The sequence below is a fragment of the Giraffa tippelskirchi genome, chromosome 9 (genome assembly GCF_054371585.1).
Source record: "Giraffa tippelskirchi isolate mGirTip1 chromosome 9, T2T-mGirTip1v1.2.pri, whole genome shotgun sequence".
Classification (NCBI taxonomy): domain Eukaryota; kingdom Metazoa; phylum Chordata; class Mammalia; order Artiodactyla; family Giraffidae; genus Giraffa; species Giraffa tippelskirchi.
The window spans coordinates 28,809,871-28,826,286 of record NC_137283.1 but is presented as its reverse complement, the minus strand read 5'-3'; the positions used below and the strand labels follow the sequence as shown (position 1 = coordinate 28,826,286).

General features: G+C 42.9%; 1 protein-coding gene across 26 annotated transcripts in view; it reads right to left on the bottom strand.

The window, feature by feature from the left end:
• The window catches only part of FOXP1 (forkhead box P1), a 618,285-nt gene extending 602,019 nt beyond the window's left edge, over window positions 1-16,266 (bottom strand). For 20 of the 26 annotated variants that reach the window (XM_081528327.1, XM_081528350.1, XM_081528323.1 and 17 more), the window contains exons 1-2: window positions 16,065-16,266; window positions 14,055-14,192 (exon numbers count right to left, since the gene is read on the bottom strand). The gene's annotated coding sequence lies outside the window, so the exon portion shown is untranslated. Of the gene's footprint in view, window positions 1-13,892; window positions 14,193-16,064 lie in introns of those variants that run through there. The other 6 variants (XM_081528332.1, XM_081528329.1, XM_081528353.1 and 3 more) reach the window with 2 other exon arrangements.
• Window positions 16,267-16,416: the final 150 nt, after the last annotated feature.

Here is a 16,416-nt window from a genome sequence, read left to right as displayed (position 1 = left end):
CCGTCCAACTCTCACATCCATACATGACCACTGGAAAAACCATAGCCTTGACTAGACAGACTTTTGTTGGCAGAGTAATGTCTGCTTTTAAATATGCAATCTAGGTTGGCCATAACCTTCCTTCCAAGGAGTAAGTGTCTTTTAATTTCATGGCTGCAGTCACCATCTGCAGTGACTCTGGAGCCCAAAAAAATAAAGTCTGACACTGTTTCCCCATCTATTTCCCATGAAGTGATGGGACCAGATGCCATGATCTTAGTTTTCTGAACGTTGAGCTTTAAGCCAACTTTTTCACTCTCCTCTTTCACCTTCATCAAGAGGCTCTTTAGTTCTTCTTCACTTTCTGCCATAAGGGTGGTGTCATCCGCATATCTGTTGAACTTGAACCACCTTAAAGAAGTTCATTTAATCTTCATCAGTAAGGATGTCCCGATCAAAGCAGAAGTACAACAGGCCACAAAGTGAATTTTGCGTTTTGTGTGGCGTGAACCAACCACATCTCCGCTCTGTGACATGGGGCTTGGTTTGCTGCAATTCCTGAAGACGGTCAGTCAACCAATGCCCTTCCAGACAGAATCTGCTTGTTTAATAATTAACATTTTGGGATAAAAACAGGAAAAGAGTAAAATCTCTTTTGTGAGGCTGCTTTCAGGTTTTAAGTCCAGCAGGCTCTCCCAGGATAAAGCCAAGGACAGGAGACAATGAAGAGCAATGAAAGTGACAAGGACCAAAGATACAGTCGAAATGGCAAGACTCCAGGAGAAGGGCTAGAGAAGAAAACCAGAAAGAAGGAAAGGAAAAGGCCAGCAGGAAGAGGACTGGCTTCCTTCACAGGACCTTGCAAAACGCCCGCACAGAATACCTCATCCACAGGATCACCGATATTTTGCAGTCAGTGGATCTTACAACCCAGGAAGAGGAATGAGCTTTAACAGGGATTTGCAGCCCAATCTGGGTTCACTGATATAGAGCAAGCTAAGACTGCTGATTGAGCACCACAAGAGGGGCTCAGCCTGCCACGCCTGCCTCCTGTGTGGCAGGAGAGGAAGCCTTGGTACAAAAAACCAAAGCCCTTCAAGACAGTGTATGAATCCCAAACAAGGCCCCTTGCTCCAAAAGGCCCAAACTTGGCTGAAAACTTTGCTGTTATCATCTTGAAATTCTTAATATTTCACAAGGAACTCCACATTTTAAGTTCGCACTGGGCACCACAAATCGTGCAGCTGGTCTACTCTCGCTTTTTGTTTGTTCTGTGAATTTTCAAAGGTCTCTTGAGACTTCAATTTTACTTGTACTTTTTTATAGATTACGTTTCCCGGGCCATTACACTTCAGGTAACCTGGGTTGGTTGTCACAGATTCCCAAAAGTAGAGATTTAATACACAGAGCAAGCATGTATTCACCACACCCCTAACTTATGCTCCAAACTGCAAACCAAAATGTGCTCAGTACAACCATCAAAGTCCATGGAAAAGAAAAGATGTCACTAGTGGGTTTCATGAAGAAATGATGAGACATGTACATTTGGGGCCTTGCAGGGTTAAGAAAATCTGAGCCACTGATTGAAAATCAGTTTCAGATCCTCAACCTAATACCACTTCATTCACAAATACACCTCGAAAACATGCACACACACAAATGTATACACACACATGGCATAACACAAGTATTGAGAGAAAAATCTTGCAGCTCCAGAGGCCTGTTAAGTATCCTTGGTCTCATAGATGCTACAAACATCAGACACACAGGCTCGTTGTGATGGTGCTGTTCTCAAATGGGGTTTCTTTGCAGAGGAAGGAAATATAGATGCATACACTGGAAGACCAAGTACAGGCATACCTAAAAAGGCACTTCAGGTTCAGTTTCAGACTTCCAAAATAAAGCGAGTATTACAATAAAGCAAGTCACATAAATTTTTCAGTTTCCCAGTGCATATCAATGGGATGTCTACACTAGACTGTAGTCGAGTGTGCAACAGCACTCCTGGTGTGAGTCTGAACAAATGTACAATGACATGTACCCACTACCATGGTATCATACAAAGTATTTTTGCTATCCTAAAGACATCTGAGCTCTGCCTATTCATCTCTCCCTCTCCTAACAACCACTGATACCTGTATTATCTCCACAGCTTTGCCTTTTTCAGAATGTCATGTAGCTGCAATCACATGGTATACAGCCTTTTCAAATTGGCTTCTCCCAGGTGGCTCAGTGGGTAAAAAATCCGCCTGCAATGCAGGAGACACAGGTTCGATTCCTGAGTTGGGAAGATCCCCTGGAGGAGAGCATGGCAACCCACTCCACTATTCTTGGCTGGAGAATTCTACAGAGAGAGCAGCCTGACAGACTACCGTCCACAGGGTCACAAAGAGTCAGAAAGGACTGAAGCAACTGAGCACTCAAACACACACACATATTTCACTTAGTAATATGCATTTAAGGTTCTTTCACATCTTTTTATGGCTTACCAGTTCATTTCTTTTTAGTGCTGAATAATAGTCTATTGTCTGAATATACCATAGTTATTATTTATCCATTCACATACTGAAGGACATCTTGGTGGCTTCCAAGTTTTGGCAATTATGAACAAAGCTGCTACAAAGATTTGCCCACAGATTTCTAAGTGGATATAAGTTTTTAAATTGCTCCAAGAAAATATTAAGGAGTGTGACTGCTGTATCATAGGGTAAGTTTAGTTTTATAAGAATCCAACAAATTGTGTTCCAAAGTGATTGTACTATTTTGCATTCGCACAAGCAATGGAAGAGTTTATTTTTACAAACACTGTTTCTGAGGTATTCATCCTAAGACTCTCCCCAACCCAATGACTCAGGTTCTTTCACATGGCACAATGGAAGTTCAAGAGAAACATTCCATCCTTTTAAGCCTCTACTCAGCCCCCTAACACACAGTCCTTGGTCAGACTTCTTGGATTTCCCCATTCTGAAGGCAAAGCTGTGCAGTGAGCCAGGCTCTGTGACCACCCATGATCTGAATTACGCACAGGTGTTCAAAAATAGAGAGGGATCCAGCATAATTAAGAGCATTAAGCAATCATCTCAGTCCAAGGAGGCAGCTGAAGAAAAAAAAGAAGAGTTTGGGCAGCGCTTTGGGAAATAAATTCCACAGCCTTTCACCAAGTTGAAATCTTGGCTTTGGACACAAATAAAAATGAGCCTGGCCTGATCTACACTCCCAGTGGATTTCTGCCAGATCACAAAAGTTGACCCAATTGGCCTGGTTTTCCACCAAGGCCACCGCTGGAAAGGCAGATGGTATGGCTGGTAAGAACCAATCATGGATGGACAGGACAGCGGAGAGAAAAATGGCAGAACATAGCTGGCCAAGACAGAGTGGGGGTCTCTGCTATCAAGAGATCCATTTTTATACTGTATTTAAAAAAAAATAACATTATGGTTAGCTTTTGATCCGATTTCCTTCTTTTCTAGACTTCCAGCCCCCTTTTCTTACATCCTATAAAACATAGCTAATTCCTCTTTTATTTTCTCTCTTATCACTTGGTACTGCTATACAGTAGTAAAAGGACTGCTGACTCTCTCCAGAGAATCATGTGTTTTAGGCTTAAGTGCGTTAGAAACCTGCAGCAAAGCAAGCAGCGCCTAGGTTTTTCCCTAAGATTTCACGAACCTGGAAAAAGATGCTAAGTTATAAGGATGACTTCTCCTTAAATAAACCATTAACAAGTATAACGTTATTTGTCATGAGAAACTCAAAAAAAAAAAAATTTAAATTAAAGCCATTGTTTAATGGGCAACACTGGCTCTAATGGGCCCTGTATAACACACACCCATCTTTTAAAAAGAGCGTTGTCCAAACATTCCCCCTTTGTTATATTTTTCTCCATTCCTGAGGGAAACACTATCTACCTTTACACTCATTTTGTTTAACATCCCCAGTCATTTATGCTATTTACTGAGTATCTGATATTCCTAATAAAACGTCAGTACAAATATCCAAGTTGCCTAGGAGGAAAAAAAAAGTTTTCCACCCTTCCCTGGCTGGTCAAGGTAAACATTTCTATGGCCTGAGTCAGTCAGTCACACTAACACAAACGTCTTTTATCTTTCCTCTGAAATTACAAAAGATCATCATTTTACTCAGCCATGAACCTAACTAAATCGATACTCTGTACACATCAAAATTAAATATGTTCTCTCTGCTCAAACTGAACAGTGTATTATTTATCACTAATATTTAATGACAAAAAAACCTGATAACTCTCTCTGATTATACCACTGATTTCATCTAGTTCCACATCATCGATTCTTTTGGTCATTAGCATAATCACAGAGAACCAGCTCCAGCTTAGACAGCAAGTTTGATAACAGAGCTGAAAGGAGACACACACTATTTAAAAAACATGTTCCAATTTTCATCTGAGTATATCTTTATTTGTGTGGCTTTCATAGCATTAAAGATGCTAGTCCTTAAAAATATGCAGAAATCACTCTACACTGAAGAACAAGGTGCCTGTAACATAACAAGGATACAGAAGTATAAAGTAGCTGTTAATTAAACATCACTTTTTAACTTGCTACCCTGCATATGTAACTGTTAAGTTCTAAGCCAAGTCTTTAAAATAAGAAGAAGAAAATGGCTAGGCTCCTTCAAATGAATACCTCATCTGCTTTTCCCCCCTCCCCCTACTCACATATAAGAGATCAGCCACTTGATATATTATTTTTTAAAATCAAATTCCCTGGTAACGTTTGCCTTTAAAGTGTTTCCCTCTACCCATAAAACAAACAAATAGCAGCAACAACAACAAAAAAAAAACCACTGGCAAATGAACACATTATGAAAACAGGACCAAAACTGATAGTTTCAAATCCATCCCACGTTTTCAATGTATGGGACTACAGAATGCTGCTGGGTTTTAAATTCATGTGTAAAAAGTTTGTCTTAAATTAATATTCAGCATTTTAAAATGTTCACGTGGAAAAATGAATAAACTACAGCCACCTGTATTCACATGGATGAATTTTACCAGTGTTAAACAAAAAAAAAATCAACTTACCAAAGAACAAATATAGGATGATACCATCAATACATAACTTGAATATGCAAAAGAAAACCCTGTATTTGGGGGAATACATGCCTATGTATTAAAAGTATAACGAAAGTCATGGGACAGAAAAAGTCAGCTGAGAGCAGAGCTCACCTCCAAGGGCGAAGGATAGAAGAACAAGAACACGCCAGGAACCTTTCCAGCCAGGATCAGAAATACGTTCTTTTTGAAGCTGAGCTGCAGGTAGGTACATGGGGGCCCACTGAATTATTTTCTTAATGACATCTTTTTGGTGTCTTACACATTTCATAACAAAAATTGAAATCTGTAAGCATATAGTTTCAAGAGAAATCACTTTGTAAATATCTGCAGACTGCTTTCCTCAAAAGTTGCTCTCAACTCAAAGATCAAAGTGCTTGAAGCCAAGGCACTGCATTTTATTCCACAATCAGGGCACTTGTTATAATACTACAACCCCAATATAAAATCCATTTGTACCATTTTCAAAAAGCGCTCACAACTACTGTAAAGAAGTCTCCCACCTAGGTACTCTGCTATGGGGAAGTCCTCTCTGACACAGAGATGATTTCTGTAGCTAGCAAAAGTCACTGTCCTGCTTCTTAATTGGAAAAAAAAAAAACACCAAAAACAGAAAAATGACATCTCTAAGTATCTTTTAAATTTTGAGTTGACGCACAAATACATGCATAGAGAGAGTAAGCTAGAATCACATCTCACGTATGATTTGGGAACACAAAGGTCTGAGGTCAATTTTTTGTCGGATGGGGAGTTGATCCCCCCACCCTATCCACATTGCCATTCCCATCCCAAGATATGTAAGCCTTGGGCTACCACTGCTTTAAGGACACAAAAGGGAGACGCACCCCCAGTCAGCGGACAGGATGACTTGCTCCTACAAGTATAAGAATGTGTTGTAAGCTTTACCCAAGTTACTACAGTGCGTTTACTGTCAACAGGCATCACACTGCAACAAAAGCCATGATTTAGAAAATAAGGTGAACACACTGAAGTGACTGAACCCTTCCTAAGCCCAGAGAAGGCAGGCAAAACAGCAGGTCTGCAACAACATGCCTGATGAAGCCCTTCCGAGAAAACCCAAGGCTGAACCATTTTCCATTTTAATAGACTATCTTCTCCATAATTATTGGCAGCTGCACGTGGACAGCGATATTCTCTAAAGAGGCCTCACCCGCCCCCCGCCTCCCCCTTTTCAGGATTCAACTAGCTTCTTTCCAAATCATTAAACGCAGCAAACTTTCTATTAGAAAATTTCTGTAATCATTAAAAAGGGTCTGTCATTGATTCCCTTATGACAAATCAGCTAATTACTTAACTTTCTTAAAAAAATGATAAACATCCTTTCAATAAATAAGGCGGAGGGATTTAACATCATGCTGTAGATTTCACCCACTGGTAACCATAACAGTAAGACCTTGTAGCCTCAACGATGCACCTATTTTTTCAACCAGTCCCGTTTTTCATCTTTTTATAGAAATCCTCTATTCATGGTTAGAGACACTCTAGATTGAAAACTTGGCCCATCAGAGATTGTTGTTTAAGCCCTTCAGGGTCTGAACAGAAATAAAAGAACTTTGTATTACAGGAATATTTCAAATGCCACACAAACCCAGAGTCAAAGCAACTGTGAAGTTCTAAACATAAAAACAATTGCCAACTTTTTTGTATCTATTAAAATCAAGCCATACCCAAAGTCAAATGGAATTTTTTTTTTAGGTGAGGGCATTTTGGACCAACACTTTATTGCTGGGTAACTTCAAAAGGCACATTACTAATACAGATGAAAAATCTCTATACAACTTTTATTTAAATAACTCTTTTGATCTTACTGAAGAGATCTTTAGCTGAAGCCCTGAATATTTAAACAAGCCTCCTTAGCATTTTATCTTCCTTTATCTCATAATCTTGGAGGATGCATTCGTCTTAGGATTCTGCTTGCTTTATTTGTGTGGCACTCTTGGCGAGGTTACTTCCATCAATATTCCTGCAGGCCCTATCACATACAATGAGAGAATTTCCCAAGATGCCTAGGGAAATCAACATACTTATGCCAGCAGAATTAATCTAGTGGGTAAACAGTTCAGATTTTTAAATTAAGACAAAATACGCAGAGAAAAAAATTACAGCAAGCGATTTGACACTAATTGGTAGCTACAACATGACAACGCCCAGTGGAAACATGGACGCAAGCAAGGCATAATTTGAAAAGAAATGTCTGGTAGTGAAAACGACTGATGTTCCACATTGTTCCTACCACTCAGCTGAACTGTGAGGCTCTTGTTCTGCCTCTATTTCTCTAAGTATCTAATGTGTCTTGTGGTGCTAGACTATGAGAAGGGAACTCGTATTCCTTTCTTAAGTTTCCTGAAGTCCAAACAGTAAAGTTAAACCCTTAAGGAGAGTTGTAAGCTTTCCTCCAATACTGATCACTGAGGAGTCCAGTACTCCCACGTTGGTGGGCATCAGAATCAAACGGGGAGCATTTCAAAAATGCAAAAGCTGGCATCACTCCCGATATGGCACATCCAGGCGCGCTGTGACTACGTCTGTGTTTGGAATGACAGCTCTGCTGCGATTCCAATCCTCGTGCATACTTAAAAACCACCAGCTTTGATTCTTAATAGAAATCCAAACACATTAAAAAGAATGCAGGTCTCGAAATAAAACAAAACATTAGTTGGTAAAATCCACATGAAGATAAAGATTTCAGTTTCAGCCTTTAGGAGTGGAAATTACTTGGTCCACGGGCCTCTGTTTAGCGTGCATCAGAATTACTCCAGGAGAGGTTTGTGAAAAATGTACATTTGCACATCAGTCAGCAAAAATTCTGATTGAAGGATCTGTATTTTAATAAATCTCCCCTAACACATACACATGCATAGACACAAACAATGTCTGGAAGCAGGTGAACAAGTAATTTCACTTTGAAATATGCTGAACTTGGACCAACAGCAACCCTCTACCACTTCATATATGAGTACCCGCCTCCATCTCTTGTGCTCACCTGTCCCAAGGAGAGAAGCCTCCAGCTCCTCTGACAGGGTACCACCAGCGCAAGGGAGAGGCTCTGGGACAGAAAAAACTCATGTCAAACTCACCTCATTCCGTTCCCCCAAGAGCTGTGGTTTACTTCCTGGGAGCACGAAGAACACCTCCAAAGTCTGAAGAACAACACATAGTCCCAGGGTCCTTAGGTCTCTAAGCTCAAAGAACATACCTTAAATACTCCCCTAATTCGCAGACAGGGAACCAGGAGCAAGAAAAGTCACATTATGATTCAACTGCAGAGCCAGGAGAGAGAAAAGGAAACCTCAGAAATTCTGCTTTTGAGTTGATGCTAAAACTGCTATTCAGTGTACTAGCTGATAAAGTCGATGACAAAATCAGCTAAAACCAGAGAATCTGGAAGCAAAGAGAATCTGACCAACTGTGAATGTCCACCTGACTAATAAATAAATCTGCGTCCAAAAATACAACTTGGAAAAACATCTTTGTCCCATCCTAAGTGAATGTCTCCTATTTCATATGAACAGGAATTCAGTAATGCCAAGTTCAGGTCCATTTTTCTCCCCTTAGTAAATTGTCCTCTAACATGCTAACCTCTGAGATCTCCAAACTCTTTAAATAAAAAACAGAATGACATGAGCTTTCTAACCAGTGATTCCTCCATTTCAGCTTTTTGTCTGAATTAGCAGCAGTTGGAGGAAATAAAGCCATCACAGAGGGGTCCTGAGTAGAGATAACTAAATAGTAAACAGAATATTTGAACACAACTTTGTATATGTTCATGCTCTTTTATTTAAAAAAAATACCTATTTTATTAAAATTGTCATTTGGAAACGAAGTACAATTAGCTTTGCACAGGGTCTGCCGAGATGTTCTGGAACACACCAGACATATGTAAATATTTCGTGATATCAGTTCCAACTGAGTAGACCTGTCAAGACATTTACAGGGTTTGACACTACTTCTGACTTTAATTAAATTTCTGACCAGATACTTTAATGTAATTTAAATAGATTATTAGTTGTCAGGATCTAATATAAATTTTGTTTATGATTTAGCTACTTTAAGTACTCTGATTGAAGAAACTATTTAACCCCACGAGTCTGTAGCTTCAAGCATTAAGATGAGGCCACTAAAAAGCCTCCACTGCCCTTTGCACTCTCCCAGTAATCTTAAATTACTACAACCTAACGGCAAATACTGAGGCACCAAACTGAGCCCCTCCCCTACTTTTTTAAAAGCAAAGACCTTGCAGATGGTAATACAGAAAAACCCATGTATGCTTATTCAAGTTCCAGATTCCTTCTTCCAGGCAGCCCGTTCTCCCAGTGGCTGGCTAGGTAGGAAATGCTTTCAATCCCATAAAAATCACTACCAAACACCTGTTGTGCACAAGGCAGGGCATGTATTAAAAACGGGCATCAGGGGATTTCAAAAAGAAAAACAAGTCTTGCAGAGACATCCTCAAGCTAATCTGGCTAAGAGATTTTCAAGACTGGGTAAAACAGTGCGAGGAAAAGGATGCAGCTTCTGGCACAACCTTCTTGTGTATAGGAGCAGACTCCTAAACAAGGCCCGAAAAGTGCCTCAGTACCAACTGCCTGTAATTAATGAAAATAATTTACTAAAGAAACAAAGAACACTGTCTAATTGTCTTCCCTGGCTGCCATGCACTTTACCCCACCACTTTACCCCACTGCACTTCCTCTTTCCAGAATACCAGCCTTGGAGCCATTATTGCAAGAACATTATCTATGGGATGCAAAACCAAAGCACTTCTTGAAATCAAACGTTCCTTACAGCATTTATTTTTAGGTTGGCAGCACAAGCCAAATCTGCTTAATTTCCATTAACCACATCATCATATGCACATTGAAATAAACTACGTGGGTCCAGGGGGGTGGATTAAGTGCCATGCATAAGACACCCCATATTTGGCCAGGTTTTCCTTTGTTTCAGGAATTTGTCTCATCTCATGGCCTGCTGATGTTCTAGCTTTCGGCACCTCTAACCTTAATTCAGCCAAGCACAAAGGAAGAGAAAGATTTTTAAAAATCAGTTTAAGATGGCTCCTTGGATAGCACATGTATGGTAAAGTGACACAGATCAGTGCAACAAGGCACAGGAAACACTGTCTAGAAATTACACCAGCCCAATTGCAAACTTAACTTGGCTTGCTGGCCTGAGTTACCAACTCAGTGTTTGATCACCTGGTGAGATGAATACCATCGACTAAGGAAAAAAAAAAAAAATCCCCCACAAATGGTAAAAAGTAAAAGTCTATGTTGGCTCACATACAAAGTTCACCTGTCTATTCAGCAGACGCCTCTCTTAAGGTTGTTTTCTTTAGAAAACAAACCTCTACTTGCTGGAGACCTTCATAAACACTCAGTCCAAAAAACGTACTTAAAAATAAAAAACACAACAATACTGCTGGCTTAGCAAAAATGACATTACTATGAAGGAATTCTTTAAAGGGACTATGACACCTAACAGGATAAGAAAGAAAAAGCCCTAAGCAAAAAAATTTCTTCAAAAAACAAAAATACCACCTGTGCAAATCTAGCTATGCTCTGGAAACCTCTTTTCAGCCTCAGAGAAACAGCTCATGCCCGGTGCCTTGAAGTTGCAATTAAATTGTAGTAATTTAAGATTATCGGGCGAGCAAAGGGCAGTGGGAGCTCTTTGGAGGGCTTGCCTCCCCACTTAATGCTCTTCAGTCAGGGGTTAAATGAGTTTCTTTAATGTAAGTACCTTAAAGTAACTGAATCATAAACAAAATTTATACTATTTTCTGACAGCCTGCAATCTATTTAAATTTTATTAACGGGTGCCTAAAATTATTTTTAAAAGACAGAACCCTTGCAATGCCCTGTAAATATTCTTGGCATACCCACTGAAAAGTAATCAAGACTTTATAACACCTAAATTGAACATACATACATTTTGGGGATGCAGATTCTTTACAAGATAACATTTTAAAAGTGAGTTTGCATCTTAAGTAAAACCTGAAAACCAAATCAACAGCACAATAAGGTTGGCTGCAAAGAGGAAGCTGGGTTCAAAAGAAGTTGTCACATCTGTTCTATTCTCCTTTCTCTTCCTTTATGTTGGCATTGCCGTAGTATAAATATATTTGTTGAGGAAATATCACAATTCTTCTGTTAATTTAAACAACTGCTGAGAACAGACACAGCCTTCAATAGAGCCTACAAATGCAAATATACAAGGCTGGGGGTAGAGTCTGGAGAGAAACAGGGAAAGAGTCAGTAAGAGAAAACCATGCCCAGGCTCAATATTAACCCAGTTAACTTTTGTTATTGTTGGTACAAATGATTTAACTAGAAAATATTTATAGCTTTTCAAAAAACATTACATATTGCAGAAAATTGCCTAATAGCATCCATGTGTATGTTTAACTCACATTGTTTAATGATACAATAAAAGGTATATCCAATAAAAGCTACAGACTTTGAAACATGTTGGGCATTCTGGTTATGAAACTCTGACTTAAAAAAACACAAAGTGCTTACTATGTGATCAACATTTGTTCATTACAAATGCAATCCTTAAACAACAATTATTTTTATCCTTCTCTATGTGTTGATTTGTCCATTTCCCCACTTTGCTCTACTTAATTAAAATGACATTTAATTTAGGTATAGTCTATACCTAAAAAGTGTTACACAGTTTATACTCCAGGATTTAAATATAAACACAAAATCTTTCAGATGTCTCCAGCAATACAACCCCCTTAATTTGAGGCAGTTAATCTAAAAATTTGATGTTTCTTTCATTATACTTTGATAAACCTGTGAAAACAAAACGCTGAAGTAATTACCGTTACTACTCCCTTTAAAAATGTAAAGCAGTTAAATTTTCCTAGACAACAAGCAAGGACAAGTTACAGGGAACTTGAATAAAAGTAGCAACGTGGTCATGTTGAATGTCAATCTAAAAAAAGAGGTTATGTCTAATCTGGAGAATGCTCCCTTCTCGCCTTTTTAAATTCCAAGAGTGGGCTGACACAAAACTTCATCACCAGGATTTTCTTTTTTCTTTTTTTTTTTGAGCTTCACATCAGATTTAAACCCTCACATACAAAACCTTGGCTTCCCTGACAAGGCAGATCTTCTAAACTTGATGTGAGAAAATGTTATCTAACTCTAGTGTAGGAGTCTAATGTTGGTAAAAAAGAATTCCACTGCACAGTTCTGGGTAGCAAGACAGCCTCTGGAAGACTTAATAGCCTTTTAATGCCCTTTTGGGTATGTTTTGTTCATAAATAAGAATGCATTATAAAAATAATAACTTGTTCAGCTACTCAGCATCTATAAGGAACTCAGATCCTGCCTGGAGAGGGGTTGAATATTTCCTTCCAAGCGAGGCTTTGCTTAGACAACAAAGATCAGCATTTGCAATAGTCCATTTCTGCATTAGTCAATATACAGCTTTGCTGCTAGATCGAATAGTCCAGGGTTCTTCGTGTAGAGCTCCTGACAACAACCCAGCAGCAGTTCTGTTTGATCTCTCCTGCTTCCTTAATTTGGGTTGTCAAGGTTCAGCAGTTGGAGGCTGTTTACTTTACTTTTTCAAAAAAAAAAAAAAAAACTGATTTTTTTTTTTCTCTCTCTCTCTCATACAATGACTAATCCAAAGTCTAAGGAGGGTGCGGGGAAAGGGGGGAGGGATGCAGCTAGTGACAAGATGTTAAACATTCCCCCCTCCTTGCAGTGAGATTTTAGCTAACACCTTTTAATGGTAACTGGTTGAGTTCCTTTTTATATTTTTAATATTCTTTAATTATGTGATGTTTCAAGCAGGAAACTCAGGGACAGAAAGGACTCATTCCCAACCTCTGAAACTGTGAGCCCAATTTTAATTTCCTGGCCTCAAAGAGATGGGTATTTTTCACTTAACAGAATCAAAACCCTAGTGGAATTCTCAGAAGATTTGATACATTTGTCTCTGGAACAGAAAATAACAAGAACTTCTGTGTCTCTGTTATATAGGATAACCCTTGGTAGAAAATACCATAACTTTTACCATTTCTCTTCAAATTCAAGTTAAGATATTTCCCTAAATTGATTCTCACTGTGGAAAACACAAGGGGAAGGGACGTGTAAGGTAAAAAATTGGAGATCTTCTTCAATATATTTTCGGCAGGAGAAAAATCTCTTAATTATCCTTTAGGTTTTCTCAATTCAGCTATTGTGCAAGCCCTAAATCCTGAAGCCTACGACAACTAAAGGTAAAGTGTAGACAGTTTCAATGCATAGACTCCTTTCAGAGGGAATACAGAACGGCCCTCCAACATTCCTGCCTACAGAACAGTAACAAAAAGGGAAATCCAAACTTGGAAAATACCTGTGACCAGACATGAAAGCAACACCAGCCCCTCCTAAGTGGGCTGGAAAAGCTCAAATGCAACCAAATGAAATGTTTATATTAATTTCATTATTCTGTCCAAGAATCGAAGGCTGGGGGTAGGGGGTGCACAGAGGAACAAATAAGTTTCATTTCAGGTTTTCTGGTTGAGCAAAAGAAAAGGAATTAAAACGAACGCGCAGGATGAGCCCAGACTAAATCAATACACTTTGTAATCATCCAGGCAAGGGTATTTGGACACAATGACTTGGAAATAATTAATAGTTAAAAAAGGGGGGGGGGGGAGAAGGGTGAGAAGGGGAGCGAGGGATGTCATCATATTTTATCAGAGCACTTTATACTCCATGCTAAACTTTGATCTCTAGATTTTCGGATTTTGGAAAGAAAAGGGGGAAAAAAAGGAGAAAGTCCAGTATTTCGAAGCACCTACCGGCTTGAGGACAGGCGCATTCCTGGCTCCGGCGCCAGATCGCTGCGCTCGCGCCGCCCATGCTGAGGCTTTGGGCACAGAGAACCCCCGGGCGCAACCCAAAGCTCTAGGGTGTCCCTAGACCCTGCGCAGCCGCCCGCGGCCGCAGCCGCCTCGACTTACCCGCGGAGAGGGAGTGGGAGCGCCGCCTTCACGCCCGCGGAGGAGGCGCCGGCAGCACCATGGTCCCCGGCGCCGCTGCCGCTGCCCCTGGCCCGCTTGCTCGCCACACGCTCTCTTCCTCTTGCAAACTTTCGGGTTCTGCGGTCGACAAGAAACCGGGGTGACGGTCAGCAAGTCTTCTTGGTGCAGGTTGGGGGAAATGGAGTGGGGCGGGATAAATGAGTAAGCTGGGGGGCCAAGGCTGAGAGGGCGTCGGGCCCGAAGGACCCACAAGCGCGCGTGGAGGGAAGAGAGGATGTGGCTCAGGGATTCCCTGCAAGGATCCCGAGACAGGGAATCGGACGGAGCCAAAGTCTCAGCACCTTACCCGGGATCTTACAAAGTTGCAACAACAAAAAAGGAGGGGGGAGGAAAGGGGGAGGGGTGGGATCGGGATAAGATCGCAGTCGCAAGGTTTGGAGTTACAACTGTTTATTTAGCCCTTATTCTAACAGGGGGCGGGAGCTGCGCGGCAATGGGGGGCGATTGGGGAGGTGGGGTTGCAGGCGGCGATTTCTTAGCAAACACTTGTGGGGGGGGGGGGAGCATGAGACTTTGTTTCTGAGCGCGAAGCTCCCCTGCGCCCGCGTGTGTCACCGCCAGTCTCCAGGGACCAAGGTGGAGCTCACAACAGGTGGGGAGGGGGACTAGCCTAGGGCCAAAAAGGAGAAGGAATCAAAAGTTTCCGAGCGCAGCAACGTCTGGGAAGGAGGGGGCCGGAAGGCGGGGGCGAGGGGAGGCGGAGGCAGTGAATGACCGCGACCCCGCTGCAACTGACAAACCCCTCGGCTCCCGGCGCCACCACCTCGGTCCCCACCCGAGGCGCACGGCCGCCCGGCTCGCCGGCTGGCTCAGCTGAATCCTCTCTGCGGGGCACGAATGGAGCGCCGGGAGCTCGGGAAGAAGGCGGCGCGCAGACGAGGGAGAGAGAGCCATCGGCTGCCGGGACAGCGCCAAAGGGACGCGGCGACTCGCGCACGTCTCAGGACATATCGAGGCTTGGGAAATCCCCTCCACCCCCGTTCTTAAAAGGGGAGTACACCCAGAAAGTGCATGTGATGGAGTGGCGAGGAATCCGCGCGCGCGGCGACTATCCGCAGCGCACCCTGCTCCCACTCTCACTCGCGGAGCTGGCCACGGCAGTCGCGGATCCCTGGCAGGGAGGCTGAGTTCGCTGGGCCGAGCGCGTGAGGGGTACGTGTCTAGCTGAGGGTGCGCGGGTATGTGTTTTGAGTTTTCTGGGCTCCGGGGTGCGACAGAGGAGTGCCCCCGCCATCGAGTTCGGGACACGGTGTGCGTAGCACTAGAGACGTCCCCAGCCGCGGGGCCTAGGGCGCGGACGTCCCCAGTCATTCCGCTGAGGCCCGTGGAGCAGCCCCAGGGCACAGAGGAGACAAAAACTAGCAGTTGAGCGAAAGGGAAAAGTTTGCTCCAAGTCCAAACTTTGGGCTCGAGAAGCACCCAGCAGCGCGCCCCCCTCCCGCCGTGGACCTGACCCCGGGCCCTGCACCCTCCCGGCAGCTACTCAGCAGGCACCCCAACAACGGACACTGAAAGTTACGACAGGCCGCCTGGGCTTATCGATTTCTCTACCCACGGCGAATGCAGAACAACGCGTGAAGGGGCCAAGGGGAAGGCGAGATTGCCTTCGCCGCCCCACCCCCCATTTGACTTATGGAAATGCACCCTGGAGAGCAGTGCCCTGGAAACCCCTCCACCCCGAGGCGACTCGCAGCCCTCAACCACCCCAGAGCCTGGCCCTGACCCTGGGAAGAGAGAGGCTGCCTCTGGGGAGGGCTGGGGGAGATGCACGTGGAGCCGGGAGATGGAAAGTAGATATTTTTTCTTTTTCTTTTCTTTTCTTTCTTTTTTTTTTTTTTGGTTGTTGTTGTTGTTGTTTAAAGTGGTCGGAAACAAGGCAGGAGGCGGCTTGGGAAAAAGTGGAGCAGAAATGGAAAAATACAAACTCACCCGCTGCAAATGGTCTCTCGGTGCAAACTAAGGTGTTTTCGGGCCTTTCCCCGAGCGCGCCCACTCCCGCCCGCGCGCGCACCCCCGCATACACACTCACTTGGTCACACACGCACGCGCGCGCGCGCACATATACACACACAGACACACGCGCACACACACACACACACGCGCGCACTCCCGGGCGAGGGCCGGGCCGCGCGAGTACAGCATGAAACCGCCACACAATAAATAACAATAGATTCCTCCGCTCCGGACTAGCTTCCCGGAGCCCGGCTAGCGCCAGCGGTGGCGGCGGCCGCAGAGGCGCGGACGGCGTCGGGCCGGGGGCTTTCCCCAGCCTGCTCCCACC